Here is a 17799-nt window from a genome sequence, read left to right on the forward strand (position 1 = left end):
CACACAGGGTGAAGGTAAAAGGCTGGAGCAGAATATATTATGCTTCAGCTGTAGTAAAAAAAAAAAGTTAGGAACAGCAATCTTAATCTCAGGCAAAGTAAAAGCAAAAATAGATCTAATCAAAAGAGATAAGGAAGGAAACTATATCCTGCTAAAAGGCACCATAGACAATGAAGTAATATCATTACTAAACATATAGGCAGCAGGTGGTATGGTATCCAGATTCTTAGAGGAGAAGTTAAGGGAGTTACAGGAAGAAATAAAAAAAATATAATAGTGGGGGACCTCAACATCCCCCTCTGAACTTAATAAATCTAACCTCAAAATAGAGAAGAAAAAATGTTAAGGAGGTGAGTAGAATTTTTTAAAAGGTAGATATGGTAAACCTCTGGAGAAAATTGAATGGGGATAGAAAGGAATACACTTTTTTTTTCTCAACAGTACATGGGACATGCACAAAAATTGACCATTTATTAGGGCATAAAAACCTCACAATCTGGTGCAGGAAGGCAGAAATATTAAATTCTTCCTTTTCAGATCATGATAAAATCAAAATTATATGTAATAAAAGCCATGGAAAGATAGACTAAAATTAATTGGAAACTAAAAAAAATTTAATCCTAAACAAAATGAATGCTTACATGAATAAAAGACAGAAAGAGGAAATCAATGAATTGGGCGTGCAACTGAAAAAAAAAACTAGAAAAAGAACAAATTAAAAATCCTCAAATAAATACCAACTTAGAAATACTGAAAACCAAGGGAGAGATGAACAAAACTGAAATTAAGAAAACTAGTGAACTAATAAATAAAACTAATAGCTATTTCCGTGAAATAAAAACAATAAAATAGACAAATTTTTGGTTAACATGAATAAAAGATAAGAAAGAGGAAATCCAAATGACCAGTATCAAAAATGAAAAGGGTGAATTCACCACCAATGAAGTGGAAATTAAAGCAATAATTAGAAACTATTTTGCCCAACTGTATGTCCATAATTTGACAATCTTAGTAAAATGGATGAATATTTACAAAAATATAAATTGCCCAGAATAACAGAAAAAGGAACTAAAATACTTAAATAACCCCATATCTGAAAAAGAATTTGAACAAGTCATCAATGAACTCCCCAGGAAAATATCTCCAAATCCAGATGGATTTACAAGCAAATTCTATCAAACAGTTAAAGAATAATTAATTCCAGTTCTATATAGAATATTTGAGAAAATTAGTGAATAAGGAATCCTATCAAATTATTTCTTTTTTTTTTTTTGCCTTTTGGAGGGCAATTGGGGTTAAGTAACTTGCCCAAGGTTACATGGCTAATTTTTTTGTGTGGGTGTTACAAATGTCTGAGGCCGGAACTGAACTCGGGTCCTCCTGACTCTGGGGCTGCACTTTACTCACTGCACCACCTAGCCACCCCCCAAATTCTTTTTATGACACAAATATGGTACTGAAACCTAAACTGGGGAGATTCAAAACATAGGAAGAAAATTGTAGACCAATTTCCCTCATGAATATAGATGCAAATATTTTTTTAAACAGTTAGCAAAAAGATTACAGCAACTTATTATGAGACTAATACACTTTAATCAGGTAGGATTCATACCAGGAATGCAGAGTTGGTTCAATATTAGGAAAACTATCAGCATAATTGATCTATCAACAAAAGAACTAACAGAATAGATGATTATCTGAATAGATGGAGAAAGACCTTTTGACAAAATACAATATCCACTTCTATTAAAAAAATACAGAATATAGGAATAAATGGAGCCTTCCTTAAAATAAGTAGCATCTACCTAAAACCATCAGCAAACATTATATATACTGGGTATAAGCTAGATGCATTTCCAATAAGATCAGGGGTGAAACAAGGATGTCAATTTTTACTGCTGTTATTCAATATGGTAGCAGAAATATTAGCTTTAAAAATAAGAGGGAAAAAAGAAATTGAAGAAATTAGAAGAGGCAAAGAAGAAATTAAGTTATCACTCTTTCCAGATGATATGATGATAAACTTACAGAATCCTAGAGAATCAAGTAAAAGAACTACTTGAAATAATAAACAACTTTAGCAAAGTTGAAAGATATAAAACAAACCCATACAAATCATAAGCATTTCTTTAAATTTTTAAAATTTTTTTATTTTTCAAATGATTTATTAACTTCTGATTTACATCATTCATTTCCACCAGATTTTGAGTTACAAATTTTCTCCCTGTTTTTTCCCTACCCACCACCCCAAAATAGCAGTCCCACAGGATATCCCCTACTCCAATCTGCTCTCTCCCATATTTTCTCCCATACCCCTTTCAACTTTTCCAGTGGATCTCTATGCCCCAGTACCTGTATATCTTAGTTCCCTATTACATGTAAAATATTGTTAATAATAGTACATATTTGAATATTTGATTTTAAAACTTTGAATTCCAGATTCATTCCCTTCCTCCATTGTCACCCATCCTTACTGGGAAGATAAGCAGTTCAGCATAGGTTGTACATGTGTGGCTAATGCAAAACAATAACATAGTAGATATATTGTAAAAGACTGGCTATATTTCCCTCCCTCCTATCGCACCTCCCACTTGTTCTATTCTCTACTTTGATCCCATCCCTTTTCAAAAGTGGGCGCTTCCAACTTCCCTCCCGCCCAGCCTGCCCTCCCTTCCATATCCCCCCTCTCATCCCTTTCCCCCTACTCTCCTGGAGGGTGAGATACCCTATTTAGTGTGTATTTCATTACCTCCTCAAGCCAAATTCAATGGGAATAAGGTTGACCCATTCCCTTTTGCCTTCCTATTCTTCCCCTCCATTGTAACCATTCTCCTTTACCTCTTCTATATAACATAGTTTACCCCATTCTGTCTCTCCCCATCTCCTCTCATTATATTCCTCTCTCACCTCTTAATTTCACTTTTTAAGTATCATTCCTTCCTGTTAAATTGGTCCTGTGTCCTCTATGTATACCTGTAAACATATATACACAAATTCACAGATGTATTCCTATGCCCATATACCCTCATATATAGATATCTATATATTTCTATGCCCTTCAACTACTGAGAAAAGTTTTATAAATTACAATTATTGTTTTTCCATATAGAAATGTTAATAGTTCAATTTTGATAAGTTCCTTATGATTTCTTTTCCCTGTTTACCTTCTCATGCTTCTCTTGATTCTTATATCTGAATGTCAAATTTTCTATTCAACTTTGGTTTTTTCAACAAGAATGTTTGAAAGTCCTCTATTCCACTGAACAACCATACTTTCCCCTGAAACATGATACTCAGTTTGCTAGGTAGGTGACCCTTGGTTTTAATCCCAGCTCCTTTGACCTCCAGAATATCATATTCCTGGCCCTTCGATCCCTCAGTGTAGAACCTGCCAGATCCTGGGTTATCCTCATTGTGTTTCCACAATATTCAAAGTTTCTTCCTGGCTGCTTGTAATGTTCTCTCCTTAATCTGGGAATTCTGGAACCTGGCTATAATATTCCTAGGAGTTTTCTTTTTGGGATCTTTTTCAGGAGATGATCGGTGGATTCTTTAACCTCTATTTTGCCCTCTGGTTCTAAAACATCAGGGCTGTTTTCTTTGAGAACTTCCTGGAGGATGATTTCTAGGTTCTTACTTTGATCATGGCTTTCAGGTAGTCCAATAATTTTTAAATTATCTCTCCTGGATGTATTTTCTAGGTCAGTAGTTTTTCCCATGAGATATTTCATATTGCCTTGTATTCTTTCATTTGTTTGTATCTGTTTAACAGCATCTTGATTTCTCATAAAGTCATTAGCTTCCATTTGCTCCAATATAATTCTAAAGCAATGATTCTCCTCAGTGAGCTTTTGAGATCCTTTTTCCATCTGGTAAATTTGGCTTTTTAAGGCATTCTTCTCCTCATTGTCTTTTTGAGCCTATTTGCCATTTGAGTTAGTCTATTTTTTAAGGTGTTATTTTCCTCAGTCAGGCTGTTGACTCTCATTTCATAATTTTCTTGCATCGTTCTCATTTCTCTTCCCAATTTTTCCTCCACTTCTCTTATCTGCTTCTTAAGGTCCTCTATGTCTTGTAAGCAGCTCCTATTTTCCTTTGAAGCTTTTGGTGCAGGAGTTTTGACTTCACTTTCTTCCTCCTGTTCCATGCTTTGCTCCTTTTTGTCCTCAAAATAGGAGTCCAATGTTGAAATCTTCTGTCTGCTTTGTTTCCTTTGCCTGGTCATGTAGCCCCTCAGTCATTTGACCCCTGGGCTTTTTGCCACAGTAGCACTCTGCCACCAGACAGGGGAGCTTTCATCCCAAACGCTGGGGTTTTCTCAGTCTCCGCAGGTATTAGATGGGTGCCCTCTCTGAGGTCTACACACGCTCTAGCAAGATGGACACACACCCCAGAACCTCCACCCTAGACTGAAATCCAGATCCAAGCAGGTTAAAGGAAGAGAGATTACCCCTCAGACTGGTGCTTGGTCCCCCTACACTCTGCAGGCCAGGAGCTGAAGCTTCCACATAGTGCTGGCTGGCTGTGCCAGTGTCTCAGCGGCTTCTCACCCCAGGAGCAAAAGCCATGCACTTCGACTTACTGGGTCCCAAAGTCCAGACTGCACTGACCTCTCACTTTGTCCTTTGCATCTAGGTGTTGATAAATCTGGAAATGGCCATAGCTGCTGCTGATCTGGAGTCCCTCTGGCCAGCAGCTGGTCAGGCCTGCCCTGGGGCTAAAGCCTTAGCATGGAGCTGGGCTCTGCTCCCAGAGCACTGTGCTGGCCAATTCCTGCTGGCCTGCCAGGCTGTCCTTAGTGGGAGGTTAGCTTCTCTGTGTCATTTTGTGGGTTCTGCAGCTCCAAAGTTTGTTTAGAGTCCCCTTTTTATATGGATTGGGGAAGGTGGAAGCCAGAGCAGTGGGGAGGTCCTGCTTCTACTCAGCCATCTTGACTGCTCCCCATCATAAGTATTTCTATGTATTATTAAGAAAGTCCAATAGCAAGAAATAGAAAGAGAAATTATATTTAAAGTTACTGAAGGCATTATAAAATATTTGGGAGTCTACCTGCCAAAACAAACCCAAGAATTATATGAACACAATTATAAAATGCTTTTTACAAAAATAAAGTCAGATCTAAATAATTGGAAAAACATCAGCTGCTCATGGGTAGGCCAAGGTAATGTAATATAAATGACAATTCTCCCTAAATTAATTTTCGTATTCAGTGCCATTTCTATCAAACTTCCAATAAATTACTTTGTAGAGCTACAAAAAATAACATCAAAATTCATCTGGAAGAACAAAAGGTCCAGAAAATCAAAGGAATTAATGAAAAGAAATGCTAGGGAAGGTGGCCTAGCCATACCCAATCTTAAATTGTATTATAAAGCAGAAATCATCAAAACTACTTCAAACTGTCTAAGAAATAGAAGGGTAGATATGTGCAATGGTTTAGGTACACAAGACAGTAATTAATGATTATACTAATCTACTGTTTGTTAAACCCAAAGATCCTAGTTTCTGGGATAAGAACTCCCTATTTGACAAAAACTGCTGGGAAAAGTGGAAAATAGTATGGCAGAAACTGGGCACAGACATTATATCTGATACTGAATACTAAAATAAAGTCCAAATGACTACACAATTTAGATATAAAGTCCGATACTATAAGCAAATTGGGGGGCCAGGGAATAGTTTATTTATCAGATTTATGGAGAATTGAGGGGATTTATGACCAAACAAGAGATAGAGAACATTATGAAATGTAAAATGGAGAATTTTGATTATATTAAATTGAAAAGTTTTTGCATAAAACCAATGCAACCAAGATTAGGAGGGAAGCATAAAACCAGAACAAAATTGTTATAAACAGTGTCTCTGAAAAAGGCCTGATTTCTAAAATATAGAGAAAACTGAGTCAAATTTATAAGAATAAAAATTATTCCCCAATTGATAAATTGCCAAAGGATATGAATGTGCAGTTTTCAGATGAAGCAATTAAAGCTATCTATAGTCATATGAAAAAATGCTCTAAATCACTATTGATTAGAAAAATGCAAATCAAAACAACTCTGGGGTACCACATCACACCTATCAGAGTGGCTCACATGACAAAACATGAATATTATAAAAATGATAAATGTTGGAAAAGATATGGAAAGTTTGATCAAGGCATTATTGGAATAGTTGTGAACTGATCTACCATTCTGGAGAGCAGTTTTGAACTATGCCCAAATGGCTATAAAAATGTGCATACCTTTTTACCCAGCAATACCATTTCTAGGGACATATCCCAAGGAGATCATAAAAATGGAAAAAGAACCCACATGTATAAAAATATTTATAGCAGCTCTTTTTGTGGTGACCAAGAACTGAAAATTGAAGATATGTCCATCAATTGGGGAATGGCTGAACAGCTTGTGGTATATGAATGTAATGGAATACTATTCCACAATAAGAAATGATGAACAGAAAGAATTCAGAAAATCCTGGAAAGACTTACATGAATTTTTGCTGACTGAAGTGAGCAGAATCTGGAGAACATTGTATATAGCAACAGCCATAGTGTACAATGTCTAACTTTGATGGACTTAGCAATTCTCAGCAATGCTTGGACCAAAAACAATTCCAAGGGACACATGATGGAAAATGCCATCCAAATCCAGAGAAAGAACTATGGAGTCTGAATGCAGAGTAAAGTAGATTGTTTTTGTTTTGTTTTGTTTTCTTTCTCGTGGTTCCTCCCATTTTTTTTTCTTTTTGTTAAATTTATTTGTTTACTTTTAGTTTACAAGATTCAGTTCCACAATCCCTAGGATTTCAAATTTTCTCCCCCTCCCTTTCTCCCTCCCCCCCCACCCCATGGTGGCATGCAATCAAATATGGGATCCGCAAATACCTTCACATTAAAAATTAGTCAGATTGTAGAGAAGAATTATAACTGATGAAATGAACAATGGGAAAGAGGAAACAAAACAAAACAAGAAAAAAGAAAGAGAGCAGGTAGTTTGCTTCAATCTGCATCCAAGCTCTGTAGTTCTTTCTCTGGAGGTGGACATCTCTTTCCATTATAAGTCTTTTGGTGTTGTCTTATAACCTTGCATTGCTGAGAATTGCCCAGTCTATCAAATTTGGTCATCACACATACATTGTGTCTGTAATTGTGTACAAATTTCTCCTGGTGCTGCTGTTCTCACTCAACTTCAGTTTGTATACATCTCTCCAGGTTATTATGAGCTCTGTCTGCTCCTCATTTCTTATAGCACAATTGTTTTCCATTACCTTCATATACCACAACTTGTTCAGCCATTCCGCAACTGATGGGCATCCCCTTGATTTCCAATTCCTTGCCACCACAAAAAGAACTGCTATAAACATTGTTGTACATATGGGGCCTCTTCCCACTTCTATGATCTCTTTGGGATACAACCCTAGAAGTGGTATTGCTGGGTCACCTCCCATTTTTTTCTAATTCTTCTGTACAACATGACTAATGTGAAAATATGTTTAATAGGAATGTATATGTAGAGTCTATAACATTACATGCTGTCTTTGGGAGAGGGAGGAAGGAAGGGAGAAAATTTTAAACTTATGGAAGTGAATATTGAAAATGAAAAATAAAATAACTTAAAAATAAGTAAATAAAAACTAATTTACCTTTTGATGGACAGTATCAACACTACCTCACCTCAAGGATTTTCAAATCTGCCATGGCTTTTGGGATATAGAAAGTGGAGCTTTAGTTCAAATTATCAAGTTTTCTTAACAGCCAAGCAACTCTAGTACAAAGGAAGGCAATTATTAGGTTGCACAGTGGACAGAGTACCAGGTTTGGAGTCAGAAAGTCTCTCATCTTCCTGAGTTCAAATTTAGCCTCAGATGCTTACTTGCTGTTTGGCCCTGGGCAAGTCACTTAATACTATTTGCCTCAGTTCCTCATCTGTAAAATGAGATGAAAGAGGAAATGGCAAACTTCTCTAGTATCTTTGCCAAGAAAACCCCAAACGGGGTTTCTGTTTGTCACACAAAGGCAAACAGAGCAGCAATCTATTCACTAATGGCATACAGATATGAATTTCTCTCTCCTGCATTGTGAGCCACAAGCCTAGATTTCTCAGTGCACATGCATCATCAGTATTCAATTTTAATGTATATTCACAAGTATTCCATGCATCCTAATCTTGCAACAGACAATTTAATAAAAAATTATTTTTAAGTAATACTGGCACTTAAAAAAAAGCTTACCATAATGGTTGTACCCTACCTTTTTTCAAAAAAAAATTTTTGGCAAAAATCTGTAACAATTATGTGGCAAAATACAGTACTGTGCACAGTGATCTCCTCATTCTGTTCACTTCACCTTGAATCAGTTAATATTAGGTCTTGTCATGCTTTTCTGAAACCACTTCCTACCTATTATTTCTTATAGCACAAAATGGATGTTTTCTAAAAACATTAAAATGACCCTAAATTTGTGTGAATACCTACTTTTGTATTATTAATACCTATTTTTTTGTTTTGTTTGGATCCTTTTTGTTTCATCTAAGAGTTATCACCCATGGTTCTAGGAACTGATCTAACAACAATTCAGAATACTGCAAATGTCTGCTGTTTGGAAGTAGTAGATCCCTGAATTTGAGTCTCGCCTGTCCTACGTGTGGGACTCATTGGCAAGTTATTTAACTTCTCTGAGTCTCACTTACTTCAACTGAAGAAAATGGAATCAAAAAAGAAAAAAATTAAAAGAAAACAAGGAATCAATCAATAAGCATTTATTAATTATTATGTATAATTACTATTTATTAATTACTAATTAATTGCTATGTGTCAAGCACTGAGCTAAGCTCTGACAATACAAAGAAAGAACAAACCTGTCTCTGTCCTCAAGGAACTCACAATCTAATGGAAGAGGTAATATGTAAATAAATAAGGATATTTAAGATTTATAAAGAATAGATGGATGTTATTCTGAGAAGGGAAGCTCTAGCAGCTGGAGAGACCAAGAAAAGCTTCCTCCATAAGTTGAGACTTGAATTGAGTCTTGAAGAAAGATGGGAAAAGTAAGAGGTATAATTGAGAGAGAACATTCCAAGCACAGGAGGTAGCCAGTAAAAAGGCAGGGTGTGTAAGTAATGGCAAGTAGGCTGGTGGAGTTGTATTTTAAGAGTGCATGGGAGGGAATTAAATGAAAGAAGACTGTAAAAGTGACTAGGGGCTAGGTTATAAAGAAGTGTCAAAGTCAAACAGAGTATTTGACATTTTATCCTGGAGATATTAGGAAATCACAGGAATTTATTGAGTTGGAAAGGGAGGAAAACTTATTCTTTGGGAAAATCATATTGGTAGCTGGGTGGAAGTTAATAATATCTACCTATCTCACATGGGAGTTGTAAAGATAAAATGATGTACTATATGTAAAAGCACTTTAGAAAACTTTATGGTATATGAAAATGCTAGCTGTTACTAACCTTGCATAATTTTCCAAAGGGTAAACCCTAATACTGGCTCTTATGAGTCCCCACATACACATCTTTACCTCTAAGTTCAGTCGTCTTTCTATATTTTCTAATCCCATTTTGCCTTATCTCAGGACATGATTTAGCTGAGAAGCATTGTAGTTTTATAGAAAAAAAAAACAAAAGGAAAATGAATAAAAATATCACAAATAAAAGAGATCCAGATTTCCAGGCCTTATTTATAGGTGATAAATCAGTGATAAAGAAGATGTAATTTTTTTTTTCTATTTGAAAGTTTCAAATTATGGGTTTCCAGGTAACACTAATACCCTAGTGTTGACATGGCAGCTCTCTCAGATATATTTCCTTAGACTCAGAATCACCTCATCCACATTGAGGACACTGCTGAACACCTGGCCATTGAAAAAAATGTGGACCTCTTACCAAAGTGCACCTGTAAACATTAAGACACAAGTAAATAGAATCATCAAGGGATCAGCTTCAGCCTATTGGCAGACCTCAGCAGATTGACACCTGGTCATAAAAGTCAGCAGATGGACTCCACCAATTTCTGGATTTCTGGTTATTGTTCCTGTTTTTTTGTCATCTTAGTGTTGTATACTGATGGACTTCAGAGTATTATGACTCTGGACCACTGTCAGACCTTGTTACCCATGGAACCAGGCCTCAGCAGCTGTAGTTTTTCTCATATACTATGAGTTACATAATTATTCCAAGCTAGAGGCTAGAATCATGCATTGGTCCAGGACAGTGTTGTATCTTGTGTGTTTATAGCAAAGTAGCTCAGCCTCACTTCAGATGATGATAGCTACCACTTATATAGCACTTCAAGGTTGGAAAACTGTTTTACATATGTTATCTTACTTGATCCTCACAAAATATCTCTAAGGTACATGCTGTAATCATCTCCATTTTACAGATGAGGAAGCTGAGATTGAGAGATGTTCAATGACTTGCCCAAGTTTGTACAAGTGTCTGAGGCAAGGTGAGCTCTTCCTAACTCCAACTCCCATTCTTTTCCCACAATGCCACCTAGCTTCTTACTTCAACCTATATCAGGTGGGGGAGAATTGGAGATTCTTGGGACCTTTTCTTATGTTACTATAGTTAAGTAATTACTTAATATAGTTAAGTAGTAGCCAAGACCTGGCTCACAGAATCATGTCTGAGCTGCAATATTCTGAGACATCATCTTTCCACAAAAGTGGATAACAGTTAACATTTACATGGTGCTTTAAAATTTGCAAAGCACTCTGTAAATATTGTTTCATTTGATTGCCAGACAAACTCTGTGGAAATGACAATGTAGTCTGAATTTTAGACATGAAGAAACAGATTGGAAAATTAGTTATTTGGGGTCAAATAACTAATAAATACCTGAAGCAAGATTTGAACTAGGGTCTTCAATTCTCCAGTTCTAGTCGTTTGTCTACTAAGCCACCCAGCTGCTTCCTGAAAAAGTTTAAGAAATATTTCATGGTCTTAGAACAGATAATTGCATCAAAAGGTGATTATTGAAGGCTTTGAAGGCTGCATTAAGCAGCCATATGTTGTGAGTTAATGATTTAAATGTTTCTATAGCCTCCAAACTCCTGCCCTGCCCCCATGTATCCCCTGTAATATTATCACTTGCATATTGGTCTTAGCGTCCTTTGATGAGTGTCGTATCTATCATCTGGTACAATTTGTTGGTATGATCAATATTCTTCATGAACACTTAAAAAAGTTGTTTTCTTCTATATCCTCCACCCTCCACTCTCAGTTCTTCTCTAATAGCCTGAACCATGCATAGGATAATGCTCCCATTAGTCTCTATGTCTTACTAGACTGTTCATAATTATAATGGTTCACTTGATTCCCATCATTTCTTAATGCCATGACAAGCAGTGAGGAATAGTGGGTAGCATGCTGGACTTGCAGTTAGAGAGAGCTTTTGAGCAAAGTCATTTATTCTCTTGGAGCCAGAGGCAATGCTTTTAAGACTATAATTTGTAGATAGGTTGTGATATGAATCCATGATTCTAGAAGTTCCAAAACTGAAAAAAAAAATCAGGTCTTTGATATATTGACATATTCCTTATTAATATGCCTTTGGATATTTCTTACTGTTTCTTCTTCCTCTGTGGCATTTACCTTCATGTAGACAATAGTCACATTTCATTTTGTCATCATTTAGTTTAGTTACGTGCATAATTTAGTTTAAATAATCTTCCTTCATAAATCACTCCCTCCAGTCTATTAATCATTTCCTTGCTCTTATCTAAATTCTTCTTCCCACCCCAAATTTAAGAATTTTCCCTTGGTGAAGAGAGGATGAAAACAATAACTACATCCATAAGAGTACAGGGAGAACAGAATCAATTATCTCTATAATTTAGGTGAATTCATCACCAGATTTTATTTGAATCTGATGGGTTCAGAATAAATATAATTTAAAAATAAAATACCCCTAGACAATTTCACTTGTGACAGCTCACTGATAAAGTGTACAGAATGCTGACTCTGAAGTCTGGAAGAACTGAATTTAAATACAGCCTCAGATACTTAAAAGATGTATGACTTTTGGCAAGTAACTTTAACCTTTGCCTGCCTTATTCCTCAGCTACAAAATGCAGATAATAATAACATCTAACCTGCAGGATTTTTATGAGAATAAAATGAGGTAATCTTTACAAAACACTTTGGAAATCTTACAGTGCTATATAAATGCCAACTATTATTATTTTTACTGTTATTATAATTATTGAATTATGAAATAGCCAGGTTTTTATACTAACATACTCTTGTCAGGAATTATGTAAAACAGTATCTGTAATTGTTTACCTTTTATAACTGACCACCAAAGACTTTTTTGAGCATTAAAAAAATTATTTTCTTTGGGGTGGGGGGAGAAAATCACCCTGGGATAGGGCTCATGAGAGAGTATATTCATCTCTCATGAGACTGACTTGGTAACTGGTAGATTATCTAGACCCTCTGCTTCTCTCCTATTGTTTTTTATTCTTTAGACAATGGAAACAGACAACTAATAATGCAACTTGGACCAATAATATTCAAATGGAAAATAATGTTTTGTGATTTTGAAACTATTTCTCTTGATGGTCAAGAACCAAGGAAGGAACAGCTACATAATGTGCTAGGTCCTACCGTTCAGTATACACCTATTTACTATGTCTATATTTGTAAGTAATGTAATGAACTTTCATTAGTGACTTATGTGCACTGAAGTAATTGTCCAGTGATAAAACTCACTGAATCAAAGCTTGCTAAGGGTAGAGTCCAGAGTCTTCCTTTATGGAGTCTGAAGCTCATATGGCCTATTACCTTGATTTTACAACTAGGGAACATGTTCAGAGGGACCACATGAGTTGACCAAAGCCATAGTAAGTTAATGCAAGAGCCAGGACTAAAACTGAGGTCTTCTGACTCCACGTTCTCTTCCACTATGAACATACTGACTCTGGCTCCAGTGCCTTTATTCTTTGTAGGTCAATTGTTTTCCTAGTAGTCACACCATCAAATTTTATCCGACTCATTCATCTTCATTCTCATTTCCAAAGTATAACTTATCTTCCCTGCAGCCCCCCAACTCACCCTTCTTCTAAATTTCCCTATTATTTCAAATACTACTGTAATACTTCCAGTCACCCAGCTTCACAATCTGTTTCATCTTCAACTCTCCTTTCTCTCTTACCTCAAATATCCTGTCTCTTGTCAAATTGTGTAATTTCTCAAACCACAACACTTCTCAATATATTCCACTTATCTGCACTCCCACAGACACCACTATAGTTCAGATCCTCTTTACCTCTTAATTGGACTGTTGCAACAGTCTTCTAATTGGTCTCCCTGCTTCAAGACTCTCCCCAATCCACTTACTTATTCATGTAGCTACCGAAGTAATTTTTCTAAAGTGTAAGTTTGCCCATGTCAAACCCTTTCTCACTCAATGGCATTAGTTCCATCTTACCTCTAGAATGATAGATAGATAGACAGACAGACAGACAGATACATAAAATACTTTGTTTGGCACTTGAGTATTTTCTTTTTTTTTAAGCAATCGGGGTTAAGTAACTTGCTCAAGGTTACACAACCAGGTGTTTCTGGGTGAGTGCTAAGTATCTGAGCCCAGATTCCATCCCCAGGTCATCCCGACACTGGAGCAGGTGCTCTTACTCTCTGTGCTACCTGGCCGCCCCTACTTGAGTATTTTCTTGACAGGCAACCTGACTCTTTCTTGTCTTTTCAGTTTTTACAATTCATCTCCCCTTCAAGAATTCTACAATGCAACCATATTAGTCTTCATGATCTTCCTCTCCAAAATGTATGGTTTTGCATTTACTATTCCCAATATCTGAAATGCTGTTACTCTCAGTTTCAATTCTTAAAATCCCTGGCTTCCTGCAAGATTCATATCAAGCACTACTCCTAGAAACCTTACCTGGTCCTATATTCCTAAAACTATACTCTTTAAGCTTACCTTCTATCTACTCTGTATTTATCTTGTATGCAGTGATAGATACATGTTGTTTATACCTTTTGTTTCCTCCGCTAGACTGTAAGCTTCCTGAGAGTAGGTACTGTTTTTGATTTTGCTTTTTAGTCCCAGAACTTAGCACAATGCCTGATATGTTGTAAGTGCTTAATTAATTACTGCACTTTGTTGATTAATTGATTGATTATCTTCACAGGAGAAGGAGGTTTTCCCTTTTAGCTAGGATCTCAGAAAGTCCTTGTTGATTCTATTACAGCTTCATGGAAAATTGAGAGTAGAGCCCCATTATACTTCTTAGGGAGAACCCTTGTTTAGTTCACAGATTTGAATAGTCCCCTTTTGGCTTTTTTCTCTCCCTTTCCTTTTCATCAGATATTATCACAGTATCACCTCTTCATTAAAAAAAAAAGCTTTATTTTCAATACCCCTTTTCATAAGGGTTAATCTGACTTATCTAATAAGAACAATGAGTACTGTCCACATAAATAAATAAAATTCTAGGTTGGTTAAAAAGCAAAGGACTCTTCCCAGATATATCTCATTTAAGCTAACATAAGTACTCATTGCATGTCATTTCATTACAGATTCTCATTATTATAGCCACTTTGGGGGAAAGGCAATGAAAGGAGAAATACCATTTGCAGAAGTCCCATGGATAAAATGCTCATATATTATATGGGAGCAATCTTTTGGTCCTCTCCCAATCAGACATTAGCACAAATTAAAGTGTAAGCTATTTGTTTCTTTCCATGGGAGAGATCCAGGCCCAATCAAAATAAACTTCAATATATGTAAGTTTCAGAGGGGGAATCAACTTCAGGAATAGTGTTAGGGGACAGAAATTTCCAATGAGGAGTCACAGTAGCTTAGTCATTTGGATACAAAAAATATAGTAGGCATTAATAATATGACATTTTTTTTAAAATATTGTTTATTGACCTCTACCTGTTTTGTTTCTGATTCTTTTTCTTCCCATATCTGAGGTCAAGAAAACACACATCCATTTTGCTGGTTCAATTAAAATAAGTACTTATCAAAAATAAAACTTGGCAAATAGCCCAAGAGCTTTTGTCAAGCCATCTAACACCAAAATATTCAGGGGTTATGAGCTAAACCCTTCATCTAAACATTTGTAAATCTTTATCATATTCTTTAAGAAACACAGAGCTACCTAGCTGTAGGGATGGATTTTTCCAAGCTGGGGGAAAAAACACATACAGCCATTATGAACACTGGAATTTTCCTATTCATAGGTCAATCACTTCAGTCTCCATAGACTCTTGTGACTCTTGTGACCATACTCATAACTTCATATCCCACTCTAAATTTATAACATTTACCAACCAAAAGAATGGCATAGATGCCAATATCTTACATATATTATCTCTCTATATATAATATGTACAAGTATATGTGTGTGTGTGTGTGTGTGTGTGTGTGTGTGTGTGTGTGTGTAATGGCCACAGGATCACACTGAGGAATCTGCAGATCATTTCTATTTCCATCATAAATACTACAAACATTTTGGTTCTGTTTCTAGAGAAGATAAGTAAAAGCTTACCAAATAAGCAAAAGTTCCTCTCCAGATGCATTCATTAAATCATTGCAATTAATATCATCATTATCCTTTTTAAAAAAAGCAGGATTGCTCAAGTTTAGTAATGCTCCTCTCCAAAACATAAAGTTATTTATGGCGATGAAATTAATTTCTACATCTCAATTTATAGAAAATATCTCAAACCCCATTTTCAAACTTTGATTAAAAGTATATATCTCAGAGTACCACCCACACATCACCATCATATAGGGAAGATACTTTACATTTAACTGATTATTGATAATGTAATTGTTCCCTTTGGAAAGAAGAGAAGTAAAAACTGAGTTGGCTTAAAGTGGGGCTCTTAACCCTGTGTGTATTCATGTGCATATGAATGCATGTTTGTTAGGGAACCCTTCGACAATTTTAGGGAATGTATGAAACAATTCTAAGAATAGTTGTTTTTTAATTCATTAAATAAAACATATAACATTGCAAAAGAAACCAATTATACTGAAATACAATTATCAACCTTAAAAAAGTTTGCTGACCTCTGCTTTAAGAATTCTGTGTCTTAAAAGTATATTGACCTGGTTATGCTAGCACTGAATGCAGGACTGATTGCTGTTTGAAAGCTCCATTGTCTATATCCACCTGAGGAGCAGTATCGACTCTGGTTGCAAGATGATAGTGGCTAAACCTCTCCCCAGATCACAACACCTTGGGATCCCTGAAAAATTCCAAAATCTTAGAACTATCCCTGCAAACAGAAGTGTTAAAAAGCCTGAAGGTTTGGTCAGTGCCCTCCCTTCTTGTTGAGAGACTATAAAATTCTGTATCCCTCTAAAATTCATCCATGGACTTTGTTGGTTACATTACCCATTTTCCTGTGTCTTCTACCTCTTATTTTTACATTTCTGTACCATTCTAGTCAGCCATTCTGCCCAATATAATACTGGAGTTCATTGGTAGGAGTACAGTCGAGATTTAGTCCCTGATGGTTTAAATCTCTACCTTTATTTCTCCTTTTATAAAAATTCTGCATATATCTTTAACTTGTGTTTTATCTATAAATCATTCTTCTTTGTTTACCTTGAGGATGTCTTTCTCTTTGTTAAAGAAAAACCCTCTAAGCATGACATGATTTATTTATGTATAAATTCCTTGGCACTATTACTTGTTTGACTGTTTCTATTATTTGCAATGTCTAAAAACCATGTATTTTAATCATATCTTTTTAGAATTTTCTTTTAGAAATCCCTAAAATGCCTCCAACTTGATGAGTGTCGATCTTTTTTCATTAGTGATTAGGCACAAATTTAAAGGGTATGTCATTCATTTCATGTTATATCTTGAGCTACTTGTATTTTTTAAATAATGCTATGCTATGCCATCTTTCTTCTGCATTTCTACCAGTTGTAGAATAATCTTGTCTTATTCAAATTTCTTTTCATTTTTATCTTAACCTCCTTACCTGACTACTTTTAGAAATATGTTCATTATCCTACAGGAAAGTAAGGGTGAAGGGGATAAGGGATGGGGGACTGATAGAAGGGAGGGCAGTCTAGGGGAAGGGGTAATCATAATGCATGCCATCTTGGGGTGGGAGGAGGGGAGAGATGGGGAGAAAATTTGGAACTCAAAATCTTGCGGAAATGAATGTTAAAAACTAAAAATAAGTTAATTATTTTTTTTAAAAAAGAAGTATGGTCATTTTTTTTCTTGGAGCTGAGAATGTAAGATCTTTATCTGGAGGCAATTTGTGGATTGTTTTGATTTGTCTTTAAAAAATCAATCAATTATTAAATATTTATTAAGTATGTATTATGTGCCAAGCACTTTGCTAAGCATTGAGGATACAAACAACAACAACAACAAAAAAGACAATCCCTGCCCTCAAGGAGGTTATGATCTAATAGGAGAGACAATATTAAAACAAATATAAGCAAAACAAACTATATTCCATGCAAATGGGAAATAATTAGCAAAGGAAAACCACTAGAATCAAGAGAGGTTAGGGAATGCTTCCTGTAGGAGGCAGAATCTGATTTGGCACTTAAAAAAAGCCAGGGAAGTCAGTAGTTGGAGTGGAGTGGAGGACGGAGAGAGAATGGGGGCCAGCTAGGAAAAAAATGCCCATAGTCAAGAGGTGGAGTGCCTTGTTTGTGGTATAGCCTTGAGGTCAATGTCACTGGTTCAAAGAGTTGTTGTTATTTAGTCATTTTTCAATCATGCCCAACTCTTATGACCCCATTTAGGGATTTTTGTTTTGGGTTTTTTTTGGCAAAGATACTGGAATGGTTTGT

Source organism: Petaurus breviceps, unplaced genomic scaffold (assembly GCF_028583685.1).
Source record: "Petaurus breviceps papuanus isolate PSGF00001 unplaced genomic scaffold, PetGlider_PUasm1.0 90842, whole genome shotgun sequence".
NCBI classification, from domain to species: domain Eukaryota; kingdom Metazoa; phylum Chordata; class Mammalia; order Diprotodontia; family Petauridae; genus Petaurus; species Petaurus breviceps.